The 21,694-nt window shown below is 31.8% G+C and overlaps 1 long non-coding RNA gene across 1 annotated transcript; it reads left to right on the top strand.

Annotated features, from left to right (window-relative positions):
* Positions 1–9,095: 9,095 nt before the first annotated feature.
* On the top strand, positions 9,096–11,032 carry LOC127718930 (uncharacterized). The gene is made up of 3 exons (XR_007990018.1): positions 9,096–9,233; positions 10,354–10,499; positions 10,933–11,032. It is a non-coding gene; the product is annotated as an uncharacterized LOC127718930 (long non-coding RNA).
* The last annotated feature ends 10,662 nt before the right edge of the window (positions 11,033–21,694 follow it).

The raw sequence follows: 21,694 nt of genomic DNA, 5'->3' as shown, positions 1-21,694 counted from the left end.
AATTTGTCCCCATCAATCTAGATAGCCAGCATGTCCTCTTTTTATTCAAAATATTGTCTCGTAAGAAAATTTCAGTAGTTTCGATATCTCAGGCTGACTTGTATAACAGAATTATTTTACAGCATCAACCAAAACTGACCATATTTGCACTTTTAATATTATGTATATCTATATAGCCACATAGTAAAGCAGCTATATTTTTTTATTTTCAGAATGGATTGTATAATACAAATGACAGCAACATTGCAACACAATGACATCAAAAATTATCCTCATCAATTTAGATTGCCAGCATGTCCTCTTTTTATTCAAAATATTGTCTCGCAACAAAATTTCAGTAATTTTGATACCTAAGGTTGACTAGTATAACAAAATCATTGAAACGCATCAACAAAAACTGACCATATTTGCACATTATTATGTATATCTATATAGCCACATAGTAAATCAGCAATATTTTGATGTCAGGATGGATTGTATAATACAAATGACAGCAACATTGCAATACAATGACAACAAAAATTTATTCCCATCAATCTAGATAGCCAGCATGTCCTCTTTTTATTCAAAATATTGTAACGAAACAAAATTTCAGTAGTTTTGATACCTCAGGCTGACTTGTATAACAAAATTATTTAAACAAATCAACCAAAACTGACCATATTTGCATTTTATTATGTAAATCTATATAGCCGCATAGTAAATCAGCAATATTTTGTTGTCAGAATGGATTGCATAATACAAATGACAGCAACATTGCAACACAATGACAACAAAAATTTGTCCCCATCAATCTAGATTGCCAGCATGTCCTCTTTTTATTCAAAATATTGTGTCGCAAGAAAATTTCAGTTGTTTTGATACCTAAGGCTGACTCATATAACAAAACTATTTTAAAGTATCAACCAAACCTGACCATATTTGCACTTTATTATTTAAATCTATATAGCCGCATAGTAAATCAGCAATATTTTGATGTCAGGATGGATTGTATAATACAAATGACAGCAACATTGCAATACAATGACAACAAAAATTTGTCCCCATCAATCTAGATAGCCAGCATGTCCTCTTTTTATTCAAAATATTGTCTCTTAAGAAAATTTCAGTAGTTTTGATACCTCAGGCTGACTCATATAACGAAACTATTTTAAAGTATCAACCAAAACTGACCATATTTGCACTTTATTATGTAAATCTATATAGCCGCATAGTAAATCAGCAATATTTTGATGTCAGGATGGATTGTATAATACAAATGACAGCAACATTGCAATACAATGACAACAAAAATTTGTCCCCATCAATCAAGATAGCCAGCATGTCCTCTTTTTATTCAAAATATTGTCTAGTAAGAAAATTTCAGTAGTTTCGATATCTCAGGCTGACTTGTATAACAAAATTATTTTACAGCATCAACCAAAACTGACCATATTTGCACCTTTAATATTATGTATATCTATATAGCCACATAGTAAAGCAGCTATATTTTTTTATTGTCAGAATGGATTGTATAATACAAATGACAGCAACATTGCAACACAATGACATCAAAAATTATCCTCATCAATTTAGATTGCCAGCATGTCCTCTTTTTATTCAAACTATTGTGTCACAAGAAAATTTCAGTAGTTTTGATACCTCAGGCTGACTCATATAACAAAACTATTTTAAAGTATCAACCAAAACTGACCATATTTGCACTTTATTATGTATATCTATAAAGCCACATAGTAAATCAGCAATATCTTGTTGTCAGGATGGATTGTATAACACAAATGACAGCAACAGTGCAATACAATGACAACAAAAATTTGTCCTGATCAATCTAGATAGCCAGCATGACCTCTTTTATTCAAAATATTGTCTCGCAACAAAATTTCAGTAGTTTTGATACCTCAGGCTGACATGTATAACAAAATTATTTTAAAGCATCAACCAAAACAGACCATATTTGCACTTTATCATGTAAATCTATATAGCCGCATAGTAAATCAGCAATATTTTGATGTCAGAATGGATTGTATAATACAAATGACAGCAACATTGCAACACAATGACGACAAAAAATATAACCATCAATTTAGATAGCCAGCATGTCCTCTTTTTAATTAAAATATGGTCTCGCAACAATTTTTCAGTAATTTTGATAACTAAGGCTGACTAGTAAAACAAAATTATTTAAACGCATCAACAAAAACTGACCATATTTGCACTTTATTATGTATATCTATATAGCAAAAATTTGTCCCCATCAATTTAGATAGCCAGCATGTCCTCTTTTTATTCAAAATATTGTCTCGTAAGAAAATTTCAGTAGTTTTGATACTTCAGGCTGACTTGTATAACAAAATTATTTTAAAGCATCAACCAAAACTGACCATATTTGCACTTTTAATATTATGTATATCTATATAGCCACATAGTAAAGCAGCTATATTTTATTGTCAGAAAGGGTTGCATTATACAAATGACAGCAACATTGCAACACAATGACAACAAAAATTATCCCCATCAATTAAGATTGCCAGCATGTCCTCTTTTTATTCAAAATATTGTCTCGCAACAAAATTTCAGTAATTTTGATACCTAAGGCTGACTAGTATAACAAAATTATTTAAACGCATCAACAAAAACTGACCATATTTGCACATTATTATGTATATCTATATAGCCACATAGTAAATCAGCAATTTTTTGATGTCAGGATGGATTGTATAATACAAATGACAGCAACATTGCAATACAATGACAACAAAAATTTATTCCCATCAATCTAGATAGCCAGCATGTCCTCTTTTTATTCAAAATATTGTCACGCAACAAAATTCAGTAGTTTTGATACCTCAGGCTGACTTGTTTAAAAAAATTATTTAAACGAATCAACCAAAACTGACCATATTTGCATTTTATTATTATGTAAAATCTATATAGCCGCATAGTAAATCAGCAATATTTTGTTGTCAGAATGGATTGCATTATACAAATGACAGCAACATTGCAACACAATGACAACAAAAATTTGTCCCCATCAATCTAGATTGCCAGCATGTCCTCTTTTTATTCAAACTATTGTGTCACAAGAAAATTTCAGTAGTTTTGATACCTCAGGCTGACTCATATAACAAAACTATTTTAAAGTATCAACCAAAACTGACCATATTTGCACTTTATTATGAAAATCTATATAGCCGCATAGTAAATCAGCAATATTTTGATGTCAGGATGGATTGTATAATACAAATGACAGCAACATTGCAATACAATGACAACAAAAATTTGTCCCCATCAATCTAGATAGCCAGCATGTCCTCTTTTTATTCAAAATATTGTCTCGTAAGAAAATTTCAGTAGTTTCGATATCTCAGGCTGACTTGTATAACAAAATTATTTTACAGCATCAACCAAAACTGACCATATTTGCACTTTTAATATTATGTATATCTATATAGCCACATAGTAAAGCAGCTATATTTTTTTATTGTCAGAATGGATTGTATAATACAAATGACAGCAACATTGCAACACAATGACATCAAAAATTATCCTCATCAATTTAGATTGCCAGCATGTCCTCTTTTTATTCAAAATATTGTCTCGCAACAAAATTTCAGTAATTTTGATACCTAAGGCTGACTAGTATAACAAAATCATTGAAACGCATCAACAAAAACTGACCATATTTGCACATTATTATGTATATCTATATAGCCACATATTAAATCAGCAATATTTTGATGTCAGGATGGATTGTATAATACAAATGACAGCAGTATTGCAATACAATGACAACAAAAATTTATTCCCATCAATCTAGATAGCCAGCATGTCCTCTTTTTATTCAAAATATTGTAACGAAACAAAATTTCAGTAGTTTTGATACCTCAGGCTGACTTGTATAACAAAATTATTTAAACAAATCAACCAAAACTGACCATATTTCCATTTTATTATGTAAATCTATATACAGTACAAATTTCGCGAAAGGCTTCCCAAACTCCGAACAGCAAGTTGTTTCTTAGTGTGACACCAGGAAACTCCGACATCCCTCCCTAAATTCTCGGAGAAATTTGGGAGTATTCCCTCCGACTTCCGCGTAAATTCGCTACCTTTTGTTTATTGTATTAGCGACATCTCTCCATGTCCGGTGTGACGCGGTGTCACACCAGGTAATTAATTGCCCTAATCCTTCTGATCTATACCGGCACGCGACAGTCAAGGTATGTGAGATTACTTATGTAATTAAACAATTGTATTTCCTGTCTATTGATAATCAGGTTATATTTATGATTGCTTGAAACAAATAAAAGATTTAAAAGTAAAAAAGTTGTTGTTAATTCTTTCAATTACACTGTACATTTAAAAATAGTTTTATTAAAAAAAAACTATATTTGATTTTTACCTCGTTTTTTTTTCTGGTCAGTAAATTAATATTTAATTTACAAAAGAGATATACTTGTGTAAAAATAAACGGAGACTTACGATGTATAAATGTGGGCAGTTTAAAGGAAAATTACATGTCTCAAAGTTTTGTATACAAGTAAAAAAGAAAATATTATTCACTATTCGTTATGCTAATAAGTCCACGCCATTTTCATTTTACGATTACATAATTGCTTGAAACAAATTAAAGATTTAAAAGCAGAATGTTGTTAATTCTTTCAATTGCATTAAAATTTTATAACAAAAACTATACTTGATTTTGACCTTGTTTAAGTTCATCGGTAAATTATTTTATTTACGAAAAGAGACATACTTGCGTAAAAATAAACGGAAACTAACGCTGAATATAAAAGTGAGCAGTTAAAAGAAAATTACGTGTCTCAAAATTTGTATATGCAAGTAAAAAAGAAAATACTATTCACCATTCGTTATGCTTAATAAGTCTACGGCATTACTTTAGGATAAATAATTACATTTCGGCTACAACAGGAATACTTCTATAGCTGCATCAACTCGTCGTTGGATAATATTCATTTACGCACAATGAATGTAAACTTGTGTGTTGTATAAAGGACAGTGAATTTTAAATTTTTTAAAAGAAATTAATTGCCGTGGGAAGACGATACACATCTCAGTGATTAACAGTCCGTGCTTGAACTTTGAACTTGACTTCTCTCACAATATTGAATGCTAAAAATAGTGACATCAATTTTGTCCACGAGATTTTTATTTGGCGGGAAATATTATCACGTAACAGTAAACTCAGGTGACCTTTCTGGATGACCGTGGGAAAATTCATTCGGGGTTTAAATTTGCTTTGGAATGATTGACATTTGTATGCCTTAAGATTGAGGCTCTAGAAGGTCCTTTTACAATTGATTAACCGGAATCTAAAATATAATCCTTTTCTGAATAAACGAACACCAGCCTTTTAATTTTACGTTTCTCAGTCAACACAGGACATAAACCTGGACATTATGTATTCGTCCATGGTCAACAATATACATAAATGGTAGATGAAAACAGGATGCATGTCGTTCAGTTCCTGTTGGGCGTTGGTAGAGATCCTCTGTGAAAATGTGTAGATCGTAAAAATCCGATCCACATTTTTTTCACATATTTCTTTCTTGTAGAACACGATATAATTTCATTTAAATATTCTATAGTATTAATTGTTGAAATACTTTTTTTTTTTATTTCGCTAAGGACTTTTAACGAGCAGTAAAATACGGATTGCGCCCATCCAATTTTATTTTAAATAATCAAGGATCAATAACAGATCATAACAGAGATAAACAACACATGATTTTTTTCTTCATATAATTAAATTAGGTTGTGATTATTGTGTTGTGTCTGGGCGGGGAATGTCTCTCAGTGTTGTGTTTTTACGAATATAGGGCACATTGCATACAAAACGTTTTCCCTTCGTTCAACAGAGTTGTCACTTTACAGTTTCTTTTCTGAGTTCAAATATTTCAAGTCGGTAATCTACCGAGGTAGTGAAACATAATATTTTACATTGCAAAATAAATTGAAAGTAACAGAGTTCACTTGTTGATCCGATAAATTAACTCTTGGGTTTAGTTAGATTGGACAAATTACCGTAAAAACATCATTTTGTTTTAAGCCAGTTGATATTTATATATTGAACAATTAATGAACCGGATATTGCTCACTGAGTAGGTCATAAAAGATTCTAATTGTAGTAAAATCGTCTTTGTTGAAAAAACAAAAATTATGACCTGACCGGACTATAATAAAAATACAAAATAAGTGTTTTATTCGTATTTTTATACGTTTGTACGTTTTATTTCAAATGACAATGACATGGGGCAAATACATACAAGAATAATTATCTTATTTGAATGAAAATGTCACATTTTTATCTGTCAAAGAAAGGAAATTTTAATACCGTGTTTTAAAGCACACAGGTGCAATCAAGATCGATTAAATGTACAAAGGTAATAAATCTGGCTAATCCGATTATGTTGTCACGCGTCATTAATTTTCAGTACATCCGATGGGCAATAAACCAATTAACAGCCACGCGGTTTTGGGAGAGAATCTTTGGAGGAAATTGGGAGTATAATCCGTGATTCGCGGTGTGACACTGCTACACTCCGAAATCCGTGATTAGAGTTCGCGATTACAAACTCTCTGTGCGTACTGTAGCCGCATAGTAAATCAGCAATATTTTGTTGTCAGAATGGATTGCATAATACAAATGACAGCAACATTGCAACGCAATGACAACAAAAATTTGTCCCCATCAATCTAGATTGCCAGCATGTCCTCTTTTTATTCAAAATATTGTGTCGCAAGAAAATTTCAGTAGTTTTGATACCTCAGGCTGACTCATATAACAAAACTATTTTAAAGTATCAACCAAAACTGACCATATTTGCGCTTTATTATTTAAATCTATATAGCCACATAGTAAATCAGCAATATTTTGATGTCAGGATGGATTGTATAATACAAATGACAGCAACATTGCAATACAATGACAACAAAAATTTGTCCCCATCAATCTAGATAGCCAGCATGTCCTCTTTTTATTCAAAATATTGTCTCTTAAGAAAATTTCAGTAGTTTTGATACCTCAGGCTGACTCGTATAACAAAACTATTTTAAAGTATCAAACAAAACTGACCATATTTGCACTTTATTATGTAAATCTATATAGCGGCAGCCGCATAGTAAATCAGCAATATTTTGATGTCAGGATGGATTGTATAATACAAATGACAGCAACATTGCAATACAATGATAACAAAATCTTGTCCGCTTTAATTAAGAGTGCCAGCATTTCATCTCTGTATTCGTTATATAAAACTGTCACTAAAGTCAGTATCAGTATCTGTATTTCCCACTTCCATGACTTCTGAATATGGACGGGTACATCACAGATTCCTTTTGGGCTATTGTGTGATAGGTTGGTCTGCGCATAAATTAGTCGTGCTTGCTGAGGTGTGATGATTTAAACTCAGTAGTTCAGGATGGTTTGCCGGTATAATAAAACTATTCCACCTCATCATCCAACAGTGTGACTGACATGACAGATTTCATTTGTACTTTATAATGAAAAGTATGAGAAGTTCTCTTCTAGGAAAAGTATACTGTTAGTATATTATGTCGGTTGGTTGATTTTGTTGGTGGCTAAATATCAAGTGGCAAATATTTCATTCCGTTTCACATAAGTATATTTTTTCGGACGTTCAAGATATCATTTATAATCCGTAAAGACAAATCTAACGAAATTGACGAGATTGTTCATAATTATACAACACCTTATATGCAATAACACTGTACAATTTTCCTTTGAACATTTTTTGGAAAACAGAATCGTAAATCCAAGGCAAACATAGGTGAATGACGATAAGATATTTATAAAGAGACTGTCAAAAGTGGGGAACGAAGCAACTTTAAAAATGATGTTGATAACCCGTGATATAAAAATACTGTTCCGATGCGTGGATAACCTTTCTATCCGCCTTCTAGTTTAAATAAAATCCTTTCTTTTATGATAACTGCATGTGATCACAAGTGTGTAATTTTAAAGCCATTGTTTAATGTAAATAAGAATATCAAAAAAAAATTTTTTTAATATGTGTATATTAAATATATATGACATAGAGTCTAACGAGTAAAGTAATTTGCTTTACTGGGAAAAAAGAACAATAGGATTATTATTATTGTTTATGTTTACAATCCGAAAAATTAAAATAAAATGAACTTCAGTTTCAACCAATGAAATGTCGTACACCATTCATTCACACCATTCCCGATCGCACGTTACACAATCACACCATTCCTCATACACCATTACCCCAGGTAGCACAAAACATTTTCAAAACATTTTTATAAGGTTGTATAAATGTCGTCTCAAAACGTTGTCGAAAAAATATTTTCGTGATGTTATGTAGATATTTTTTCTTGTATTTTAAAAACATTTATTTAAAACATTTTTAGAAAATGTTTTTACAATGATGTAAGAATATTCATGAAAATGTTTTCAATGACATTTTTTAAGATATTTTGTTTGAATGTTTTATAAATGTTCAGAAGATATGTACGTTCTACCTCTAAAAAACATTTTAAAAGCATATGAGTAAAACATTCTTAACACTATTGCTGCGATGTTTTTAAAACATTTTCTAAAAATGTTTCATGAAATGTTTTAATAACATGCCTTTAAGATATTTTAACAACATTTCTTCATAATATTTGATGAAAACATTTTAAAAACATTACGCATTTAATATTGGGAAAATGAATTTATAAAACATTTTGTTACTAATATTTTAACAACATTTTAAAATAATGATATGAATACATTTACCCAAAAACATTTAAAAAACGTTACGCATTTAATATTGAGAAAATGAATTTATAAAACATTTTGTTGCTAATATTTTAACAACATTTTTAAAAAAATATTATGAATACATTTACCTAAAAACATTTAATAGAAAATGTTTAAACAATATTTTGCAAACATTAATTTAGGTTATGGAAGAAAAACTTTATTTCATCAAATGACAGTGATTGAAGCGATAATTCCCATATATATCCTTTTACAGTGCACGTATTGCTATTTTCCGGTTTTCTGTTCCAGTACCGACAAAAAAAGTTTATACATATAAAATCTAACTGTTCCCAATGACCAACGAACATGATCCGAAGCAATTTTGGAAACCAGTAACCGGAAGTTTTATTTACCATGCTGTATAAACAAAGACAAAGGAAACGTACAAAATAAAGAATAACCTTATCATGCGTTAAAACTGGTAAGATATGACACTAGTTCACATTTATAAAACATTGTTATGCTTCTGGAAATATCTTGGTTAATTTGATTAATATATTCCAAGAATTAATACGAGTGTAAGCAAGCACAATGCAAAAAGGGGGGTGATGATGTAGTCTACCTATATGTTATGATGTTTATGTCCAGTGAACATTACGAATTATAGAAAAGGGGTTAAACTTAAGGGTTATTTATATGATTTTAAAATTCATAAATGTAATCACTTGTAACCAGTGAGCATGTCTGAAAAGTTCTGTGTTACAAGTCAGCCCTTTGACGCTTTGTTGGCTTTAACAGACTGAGCTATTTAAGCAGTACTTCCTTAGCTCAATCGCTGGCTACGTATCTACTAGTCAAGGGAATCTCAAACACGCAATGGTTAGCTATAAACACACAATATATAACACATACCAGTCGACTAGCATATATTTCTGCCCCAAAATATCTATAATACGCACCCCTGTGCTATAATATATTGTTTATGTAACTTGTACATTTGTGTAAAGCCGTACAGCCCAGCCCAAGGCCAGATAATTATTTATGTGCCGGTCCCAAGACAGAAGTTTGATTTAGTAGTTGTCGGTTCATTTCTGACATATTTGTTTTATAAATTATGCCATTAGTTTCATTGTTTGAATTGTCTTTAATTATACGCCCGTTTACGGGACGTATTATGGTATACCGTTGTCCGTATGTCTGTCGTCAACATGTCGGACATTAACTCATAAATGCTTTAACCAATTTGAATAAAACTTTTAAAATTTTAGATTTTATGTTTCCGAGTTCTGGAGTTTTATTCATTAAAAATAGTGTGGATTTTCTAGTTTTCGGACAATAACTCAAAAACGCTTTCAGCAGTTCTCTGTAAACTTTGGTGAATAGTTTATATCTATTGACTTAAGCTCCCTTTCAATTTTCATGAATATCTGATTTGACATTGAGAAATGATTGAACTTTTTTCTTCGAAAATGCAACGGGCGTATCATGCGCTCATGGCGCAGCTGTTTATTTTTGAATGTTGTGGCCTTTGTAGCTGACTAATACAATGTGACTTTTTCTTACCTGTATTTTATTTATATTGTTTATTTTAACTTTTGTAGGATCAATTAGCATGATTAGACATACCAAAATTTAGGATAGATTTTCAGAAATGCAGATTAAAATTGAGAATGGAAATGGGGATTATATAGAAGAATATAAGCTTAGAAATGATTCAAACCATCCTGGAGGAGCACATTTTATGAAGGTATTTATTCTTTAAAATCCTCAATCTATAGTACATGTATTTGCGCTAAAATATACAATAACCATTACGAAACTTGTTTTTTTTTTGTAAGACCAAGAAAATGTTACAGGCCCTATAGGCTGGCTACTCTAAGTTGAGAAAATTGTAGTATACATGTCTTATTTTATAAACTGGTGAAATCTACCGTTACACTTTTGTAATAATAATACACCCCAAACTCTACAGATGTATAAAGTAGCTACAATTGTTGCTTCTGAATCCATTAACACTGATTAGATGACACTTTTCAATATATTTTTGTGAAAACACTGGATTAAACACTGGATTAAATTGAAGAAAAATAGTTTATTGTGTAATTCAATGAAATTAGCTGAATTTCCACTCGTTTAATCACTAAACAGAAGGACTAATTTGTTTATACTTTATTTTACAGAAGCCAGCAGATGTCAAAAGAAATAAAAAGAATGGAACAAAAGAAACTTTGAAAAAGAACAGTGATACGAAAATATTGAATAAATGTTTTGCATTTATAATTGTAATTCTATCTTGTATAGTGTTGACTAAGGCAGCAAAGAAAACAGTAAAAAAACTTCAGAAAAAAAATGTCCGATGCTACATGTGATCAAACATGAGATCAAGAAATACTTCTCAAAAAAATGCACAAAGATTAAAATCAGAAAAAAACCATGACAAATTATAACGTGTTCAAGGTATTACAAAAAATAGGGTTATGTCAAATTGACAATGATACATAAATCCGACAAAAGTAAACAAAATATATGAAGATTCAACTGCAATCAACAAACAATTGTAAAAGGAGATGTGGGGTAAAGATCAGTATGACAGCAGTTGTTTTTCAGATGCAGATCCAGGATTATGAAAAGAGGGGCCACAGGCTCTAAACTAATAGTAGGAATTAGATTAACCATAATTGTAGCTCCATAAGGGGACCCAGGAACCCCCCCCCCCCCCCCCCCCCCTCCCCCACCCCCAGATCAAACATGATTAAAATGTTTTTTTAATATTTTATAAAACATTTGAATGATGATGTAAGAAAACATTTTTCTTATGATATTCATATAACATTTAAATGATGTTTTGAGAATATGAACATTATTAAAACATTTTGTAAAATGTTTTTTGAACATTTTCACAAAATTTTATCCTGCAAAAACATTTTTTTTTTATGTTTTAAAAATGTTTCAAGGATATTTTATAAACATGCATATTTAAGACATTTACAAAACATTTTACAAACATTGTCAACAAAATTCAGAAACGTTTTGATGATGTTTTAAAAATATCCTGGACATGTTATGGAAAATGTTTTGAAAATATTTTTAGCGCCATACATTTTAACGTGATTTTGATATTTTCTACGATATTTTCACAACATTTTTCAAAATGTTTTTAAAACATAAACACAATGTTTTTGTGTTAACTGGGACACCATTCCCCTTACACCATACACCATAGCACCATACACCTTCTACCATTGCACCATATGCCATACACCATTACACCATACACGTTATTTTGGGAAGTTTACACCATCCAAGGGCTGTAACAGCTGTTTAGAGGAAGCCAAGTAGAACGGATACGATAAAACTAGAAGCAAAAATAAAAGTATTTGGAAAAATAAAAGTAAAACATTATTTGATATTACTTTCTCTAATAATTATTTTAAACCTCTGTTCTATGCAATATGAGTGACGGTCAATGAAAATATACACCACCTGTAGTTATCACCATGTGTATGGATGGTTTGTTATCCTCTGTTCATAAACCGTTGTGAATTAAACTATCTACCAGGTCATTATCAAAGCTCCATTAACTATTTCACCCAAACCATTTCCGTCATTGATACAAATTATGTTGAAAAGTACAGATTTGTTGCAATAATTATGGATATCGTTTATCATAGGCTTCTCAAACCCGTGAGAACTACTTCCAAAGACGAAGTTTTTGCATGTAAAATCGCAATTTCAATCTTTATAATATTGCAATACTATTATTTGTCTTCGCTTAGTAATAATGCTGTTCCCCATGCTCAATCGAAAAATTGACTACAGCGTCTCATTAAATGAAACTGTTCTACAAAAATAAATGTAGAACGAAATTCCTTGCTTTGGGTCATGACAAATATTACTTTGTGAAGAAACATACTGATTCCCACAGCAAATTTTCCGACGTATTATCATGAAAATGCTTTTTATGTGTTGAGTGTGATGAATTGATATTTACGAAGACAGTCGTTATTCCAAAAAGGTACTAATTGTTCAGCCTACTTGCGATCTTGTTTTTGTACTCAAATGAAGCAGAATATACACTTTGTACTGTATTTGGCCTTTTTTTTTTTTTTTATTCGAGCGTCACTAGTGATTGAGTCTTTTTTAACGAAACTCGCGTCTGGCGTATACAATTTTAATTCTGGTATCTGTATCTCAAAGAAAAAAAATATTGCAAAGATCTTTTATTTCAATATGGGATATACTAATGATGTCCTGTCACTCAATAACCAACATTCCAATATGTGCTTAAATCTCATAAACATAATGCCAGAGAATCTGATATTAGGGATACTGATTAAAGTAGAATATATGCTTCAAATATTACTATTTTCCTCCATAGTGACACAGATGGACGATTTTTAACTAAAATCCATAACAAACATGATGATTTCAACTTTCTAATTGTCAACTTCCCATTTCTCAGCAGTAACATTTACACTCTGCATCGTCTAATATCGTTTACCAATCTCAGTTTAAACGTTTACGCCCGTTCATATTCACACTATAAGCACTTCACAAACAGGGGTGCGCTCTTTACAAAAAAACACTGCTCTAACAATTATATAAGGAAGAGTGAGTGGAATCGAAACTACATAGGTTTTGCGGTCACCTGCAAGGACTTGTTGATCGGTACCATATGTCGGTGTCTCAACTCATTGGCGAATATTTACACATGCTTTTATATTTAGATACTAGTAAAGTCGTCCGATTTGTTATTTAAGAGTTTATGTTTTATTCGTGATTGTGACATTTAAAATGAGAACTGATTCGTATGGCGGGTGAGGTTTGCATAGCAGGAGACGCGTACCCTGTCGACGCACAAAGTCTCACTTTGGTGGGAGTTGATGCAATTTGCTCAGTATTTTCTTTCTTTCCTTGATTTGTCTTTTTCTAAATCAATTTACGAATACTCAACATCAGTAAACTACAAGAACCTTACTATTAAGATAATGTTCACATTTTACCTTGCCCTTATCATCGCTTGTATTTTTGTAAACACACTGAACATTTTTAAAATTCATTCTTGCATAAGACATATTATAAAAGCCTTAATTATTTGTTGATTACATGAAAAAAAAACTCGTATACATTTAATCTTCAGTACCAAACAAATGTAATAAAACACAATAAGATGTCTGAATAAAATTAAAAGAATTTTGCATTTGCAAAATGATAACGGGGTTAGCAAACAGTTTAATTTGCGTAAGCATCTGTATCGTACTTTATTTCGCCTTTTATCTATTTTGATTTGAGCGTCACTGATGAGCCTTTTGTAGACGAAACGTCTGGTGTGCAAAGTTATAAGCCAGGTATCGTTGATGTTTTTTTTAACAGTATACAGTATTATAGTACATAATCGACTTATTTTTAAAATACTGTTTGTAGATATCGCAGTAGCAGTTTTGCATGTATTTCCTCTGATCATCAATCATGTCTTTACAAATTGGATACTAGGACTTGCCATGTGTAAGTTGAAGTTTTACCTCAGTAATGTTTCGCTGTTCGCATCGACGTACCTTATAGTAACAATTGCTGTGGACAGATTGTTATGTGTGTTACATCCACTTGCAATTCTTCGGCAAAGAAAGAAGATACAAGACATTGATGATACAATACCATGGGGACTGTTGTTATTGGTTAACATTCCAAATTTAGTTTGGACCAAAATATTTACTATCTGTGAATGCAATATATGTACACCTGATCTCAGAGGCATCCGAGAGGTAAGTCTAAATATTTGTTTTATCTTTTAATTCTTTTTTCTCATCTCTAAAACAAACGTCAAATATATAACTGATAGTGGTGTTGTAGTATTATTATGTTGAAATAGGTATATATATATATCATGTAACAAAATACAAAGTGACACGGTATTTTCATTTATACAATTGAACTGTGTCTGCAGTCAAAACTGCTATACTGATAACTTAAAACATAAGCATACTTTACTCTATATATAAACATTTTACTGGAAAGCGGCCAATGTCGGTAATGAGTCACTATCGATTAAAAAGAAGCGATATCAATGTGATATACAAAACATAAGTAGAAGAACAACCGTCAACCTCTTCCTTAAAAAATATAAAGAAACAAACCAACAACGATTATATCGATTCTACATAAAAAAACGCTTTATTGGACATTAACTGGAAATGAACTGCGTATTCCAAAAGGGTTTAACAGTTATGTTTTGTTCTAGTTAGATCCGTCCAAAATTAATAATAATTTGTTAGGAATCGAACAAAAACAAATTAGGGAATATGTCTAAGATTAATTTTCAAACTAATCAAGATTTGTCCACGTAAAATGATATTGTTTTTCATCTGTTATCGACACCTTTTGAAACCACTATTAAGCTGTTTGAACTTTCAACTGCAATTCTTTTTTCAAAATATATTGCTTGTGTTTTAAAGTAGATTTCAACTGTGTTAAGTGTTGTGATAAATAAGACAAATTCTAGTATTATGTTTTTTATTTCAGATAGCGCTCCTGCTCAACGCTGCCTTCCTTTTATTTATTCCATCACTTGTTCTTATATCATGTTATAGCACGACAATGTTCTTCATTTGTCAGAAGATTCAAATAAAGCATGGTCAAAGGTTATCAGAAATAGGTAAGTGTTATTGTTCCTATATAGTAAACGTGATTCGTCTTTTGAATGAAAAAAATTTCAAGTTTTATGAACTAATTAATTATGCAACAGCTGAAAGATCGCAAAGGGGTATTCATATGTCGAAAACAAACTAACAATGCCATGGCAATAAAACGAAAACGATCAATAGACAAACTATAATACAGAAAACACAACACTAAAAAACTAAAGACGGAGCAACACAAATAAACCCCACCAATAGTTAACATCAATCTTCTTTATTTATAAAAAAATTAACTTTGATTCAGTTGAAACCGGTTACAATATGGTGATGGTTTGGGAAAATAGAAAAAATATATTCGAAAAAGTAGATTTTGACATCAACGGGAATTTGACGCCATACAATGATTATGCTATACCTTTACAATCCTCTTAGCTGCGAAAGCATTTACATGCAATTATTATACATGGTCTACGAAAATAAAAACGGATATTGAAGGATCCATTCCATTACTTGTTATGGAATTGATAAAACTATATAAAGACAAGATCAAAGCAATGCCCTGTTATCGGAAATCTTTACCGAAACTAACGAAAATGTTCGAATATTGAATATAAGCATGCCGTCGTCAGCATTAAAGGTCATATTACATTACTATTTGATAGCTTGAGAATCTGTTTTCGGGAAAGCTACAATTAATCTTAATGTTGATATTTTTATAGGTTTAATAAGGCAAGCTACGAACAACTGTCGATGTCGTGTGTTTTCCAAAGCTAACAGGAGAAGTACGATAATGACATTTGTAGACAGCATAAGTAAGTAGCATGATCATTATACATTGATAATAAAATTGAGAATGGAAATGTGGAATGTGTCAAAGAGACAACAACTCGACCAAAGAGCAGAAAACAGCTCAAGGCCACCAATGGGTTTTCAACACAGCGAGAAAATCCCGAACCCGGAGAAAGGCTTTAGCTGGCCCCTTAACATAAATGTATACTAGTTCAGAGAAATTGGACGTCTCACTGAACTCCAGAAAAAATAAATGAACCAAAATAAAAAAAAAAATCATTAAAGACTAACAAAGGCCAGAGGTTCCTGACTTGGGACAGGCGCAAACATTGAACATGTATATACTCCTGATTACTAGCTTAATCAAAGGCAGTATGCATTAAATGTTTTGAAACACTGCCATTTTTTTCTCGAATTTTGATCAAATAATAACATTACATTTGAAATTAAAGGTTAATTGAAAAGATTATGGACAATATTCATGTAAATCAATATAAAAGGGGGTTGACTGAAATATTTGCATGTAACTATCCCATATCAGAAATATTATAAGTTGTCGTACGTCATATCTTTTTTTTAAATTATTTTTGGGGAATCTGGTGTTGATTGCAGATGAATAATTGTGTCTGTTACGTTGATTCAAGATAGTCTCTGGACGATTTTTGAGCGTGCTTTTTAGTGTAGACACCTGTAATATGTTGAAGACTTTTTATTGCCATCTATCTGTATTTTGTTTTTGTCCCAAGGTTGTCGTTTCATTGAACTATTTCTAGGTCTTCTTCTATTCATAAACAAGTTTGATCGCCAAATCATCTTATACACAAGTGTAATCATACATTTATCGATATGTATTTTGATTGAAATATTATTTGTATCTATAATGTATTCAGTTCGTTCATTAATTAAAACTGCATATGCAGCCGGACAGCAAATCCCTGATTTTTCCGTTAAAACCCCGGATTTATTATTCGAGAATCAAGTGAAGATAATTTCCGAAAAAGCCGTCAACAGATGTCGCTGCGCGAAAAAAAAATGTTGCCGAAACCGACATCTTGAAAAATCGTATTTTTCAATATTATATAAACGGAATAATAGTCCTGTCGGATAAAATTTCAATCAAAGGCATATAAGCAAAATAAATTTGAAAAAGAAGTTGAGGTGACATTAGCCAGATAAATAAAATCGAACGATTATTTTTCAGTTTTTGGAACAGCCATTTTTCCGCTTCGACTGTCATTGACCAATTTCCTGCTTATAACGAATTGACACATCGCCGGTTTTACCTAGTGTAAATAAATATGACTGGGTTATTTGGGTACACTGAGACATGAAGAATAGCTACAGTATGGTCACATGACGTTACCGGGCGATGCAAATGCGCAATCGGCCTTTCGGCCCACATCCAAATTACTGTAAGTTCATACAAAAAACATTCCTCATTATTTCAGCATTACGACAACAGTTGGAATCATAACAAAGTTATTACTGTACAAAGCATTAACCGACGTAAAGATCTTCAGGTTTTCTTAAAATTTCACTCGCCCAAGTCAGTTTTTTGCGCTTAATTTCCCTTTTTACTGCCCCAATGACGTAGTCCAGATTAGAGGTCACAGTTGAAAAGGCTTGTTTACAAACAAAGTTTGGTTACACGTTGTGTATTTTTATCTTAAAACCGCAATTATAACTCATTGTTAAGTATAAGGAAACGATATATAATATCAGAGCTATACATTGGGCACTTTTCATTGATATTTTGAGCACATTTGTGTACTCTTTCTGGTTTTTGTGCAAATAATTTCTTCCCACTCATATTTCCCTAACCCCACAAACATTAAATATATTAGTGCTTGCAGCTTGGTATAATAATATTCAAATAAACAGCTTAAATTAGTCTTCATTTACACATAGTATCCAATAGTATTTTATGTAGGACTGATATATTCTGGGACATAATGTGAAAGTCCCTCTCCCAGATAAAATATAGTAATTTGTGAAGGTGTGGTAGCCTTGCCCCAGTATATTTCATTGCATTTTAATAGTTACTGATTTCAGGAACTTCTTTTTCATTATTTTTTTTAATTAACTGCTTACTGTACATCAGCCCACAACATAAATAACTTATAAATGTGACCAGATTTCCCTGCGTTTTTTTTTTATTTCCACTGGAATTCGTAAACATTTAATTTACTGATAGTCATAAAATATTTTGTTTTTAAAATATCATTTTAAAATTTAATTTTTAATCGTATAATTTTATTTAATTCTGTTTATATTATTTTTTATTTTTAATTATTTTTTGCGACTTATTTTAAAATGTAAATATGCCACGCAAGAAGAACTGTGATATTGTACATGAAGGCAGACAATCCGGACCATGTGTTCACTGTAGATTACATGAAAGAACAGACCGATATATCCATCTGATGCAAAAAAAGAAAAGTGCTCCTGAGTTTTACACTTTTGTACAACAAATATATCTTATTGAGGATGAAGGTTGCATTTGAAGAAAATGTGAACAAAAATTAATCAGAAAATATGAACAACAAACGCAAAAACAAGATATTCAGGGTGAAGCTACTCCAGTAAAACAACAGTGTGTTCCACATGAATGTCATCCAAGTAAGAAGAAGGCATTGTGCTATTTTGCTAAAATCAACTTGTGTAACACAGATGAAAAACTTATTACAAACTCTGTTGAAATTGGACCGTTCGAAACTTGTTTTCATGTAGCATTCGACAAGAAATATCTCCAACCTGGAAATGATTGATATTTGTCACATTCACTATATGCACTTTAAAAATTATGCTGAAAATTCAAACTGCTGAATATGTGAAAGAGGCACAACAAAATTAAAAAGGGTCAATGTAGAGGACCGGCTACCGTTATTTAAGGTATATTTTAAAGAGGAGTTACAACACGAAACACCTGATGAAGATAGAAAACCCATTGTATGTCTTTCATGCTACAAAGCCTTTAACAAATACACAAAGTCTGATGACCAGGAAAAATCTAGAGCCAAAACAGATATGTATTTGACAGTCTGTCTCTCTAGTATTGATATCATGGAGTGTAATATAAGCAACATTGATACATACTGCTATCAAAATATATATTGAAATATGTGGTCAGCAGTTTCTTATCATATAAACCACTGTTACTATCATAAGTATACAATGTTTATGCATCAGAGGTGGACAAAGCAGTTAAGGACTTCAATTTAGTTGTTAATGATGTTCGTATTAGAATTGTACAGCATAGTACGACTTGGCTTTTTACAATCATTATGTTGAAATCGTGTCTCGGATCAACTCTTGTTTTACATGTTGCACCAAGCAAAAAACAAGAAAGAATGATTAACAGGCTGGGAACTAACTTGCTTCAGTGTTTACATTCCACTATTTCAGACCACCATAAAGAGATTGATGATCTTAACAATAAGACGAGTGCTCTGGAGAAAAAAGTGAACAGTAACATAGCATCAAGCTCTTTCTTAAATACAATGGAATGCCTGGATAAGACTGCCAGACTCATGGAAACTCATGTTAAGCTTAATGTTCAAGACGCAATCAAGACACAACTACCCGACATTAACTGCTTTGATTTATATGAGGAAATCAAGAAAATAAATCCCACATTATGGAACTTAATCTATGTGTTAACATCTAATGAGGAAGAAGAGAAAATTTGGAGACAGAGTTACTTTTCATGGAATAAGTATTATATGACGGAGGATAGGCAGCAAAATTGTAGGCTTTTTCCTAGACTTTACATTGCCAATTGTATCTTTCATGCCAACAGCTCACATTGTTTTCAGCCACTTCATCTACTAGCATCTGATATATTAGATAAGTACAGCAATTCTTTATTTGATCTCTTGACTATTAATTCCAGACTTGGTGCCGGAATTTCAAAGGACACATTTAAGAGATTCATTACAAACAGAGTGATGCATCTAAATAGAGATAATGTCATCAGTACGGAATGTTTCGCTTTAGCTTCTTTCGATAATCTCGACAAAAATCAGAGCTATGCATTAGTGGGATCTGGAAAAGACAAGTCAGGTTTTCATGGTTCAACTATTCAGGCTGTGATACCTAAGCCAAGTAAAAAAAATGAAAATCTAGATATTGCATCGCATGAGCATATTGAAAAAACAGACCACAGAAAACGAATTGAAATGTCTTGCAATAGAACCTTACCATCAGACATACACAAATCCTTGAAAGAACCAAACAACTTAATTGGTGAAGCATCTGAGATGAAGTATAATAAATTTCAAGCTTTAAAACTGGTGGATTTTTATGAATCTGAAGTTGAAAAACATCAATGGAATACATTTGAGAGTATGTTGATATCCTATGGCTTTGTAAAGGATCATGTCAAGGAAACGCACATTATCATACCAGGTCTAAAAACATATTCATCATATTCACAAATGACAACTAAAGCTTCAACGTTTCATTCAATTGCAGTACTTGATGATCCCGCCGATTCTAAGGAGAGAGTTTTCAAAACACTCAACATTTTGCATGATCGGTTTCAGATTCGAAATAAACTACAATACCTTGGTGATGGCAAGTCATATGATCATCTCATTAAACTGAAAGCAGAATATGGGTGTGTGTTAGACTGGGTTTTGCCATATCCAGGAGATTGGCATATTTTGAAAAACATCTTACCAAAATTCATAAAAATTTTCTATGATGCCGGACTGAAAGAACTAGCAGGAATTTACCATCATAGTGCTACGCTGAAAGTGTTGACGGAGTGTAAAAAGTTTAGTATTAGCCACAGATTATTTTGTCATGTATGGGAGGCAATGATCAGATGCCAAATAGATGCGTATAAAAATCAAGAGGCAGTAATTGATTGGCGTTTAGAATTAGACACTGTGTTGAAAAATGTGTTGAGCTTTTGTGATCATACACCTGACACCAGTGAAAAGTGTGCCATAGATATTTTAGATTTTGAGGTATAGAAAAGTATATTACAAGACAAATCTAAACTTGAAACCTTGCTTGATGGTGTGTGCACTTATTTTAGTCAGTGGAGATTCGATAACTGTACAGCCAGTGCTACATTTCAGTTCTCGGACACATTTGTCCACACCGATTGAATGGCTTATTTGGGATTATATATTGGAATTAGAAGCAGAAACTGGAATTTAAGGAATGTATCGCTTGAAAAACTGGCATGTTTTTTTTATGCATTTGACAGACACAACTACCTCCGTATGATTCCTTACCACTTAGCTGATCTTCAGACTTTTCCTCAATCAGTTCTAAACCATTTTGAGGCAGGATGTTTTTCTGTTTCCTCCACTGAAAAAAATTATTACTGTATGAGGCTCACGAAATGGTAATTAATCTACAAACCAAGCAGGCAATAAATTCATTTAGCCCAACATCTCTGGCTACACTAACACATTACTTGCCATATAGAGCTGAAACATTGCACACGATTTAAAACCAGTTGTGTATAGAAAAAACTGATTCACAATACAGGGAGACCAACAAG

This window comes from Mytilus californianus, unplaced genomic scaffold (genome assembly GCF_021869535.1).
Source record: "Mytilus californianus isolate M0D057914Y unplaced genomic scaffold, xbMytCali1.0.p SCAF_10, whole genome shotgun sequence".
Lineage (NCBI taxonomy): Eukaryota > Metazoa > Mollusca > Bivalvia > Mytilida > Mytilidae > Mytilus > Mytilus californianus.
This window is presented reverse-complemented; position numbering and strand designations above follow the sequence as displayed.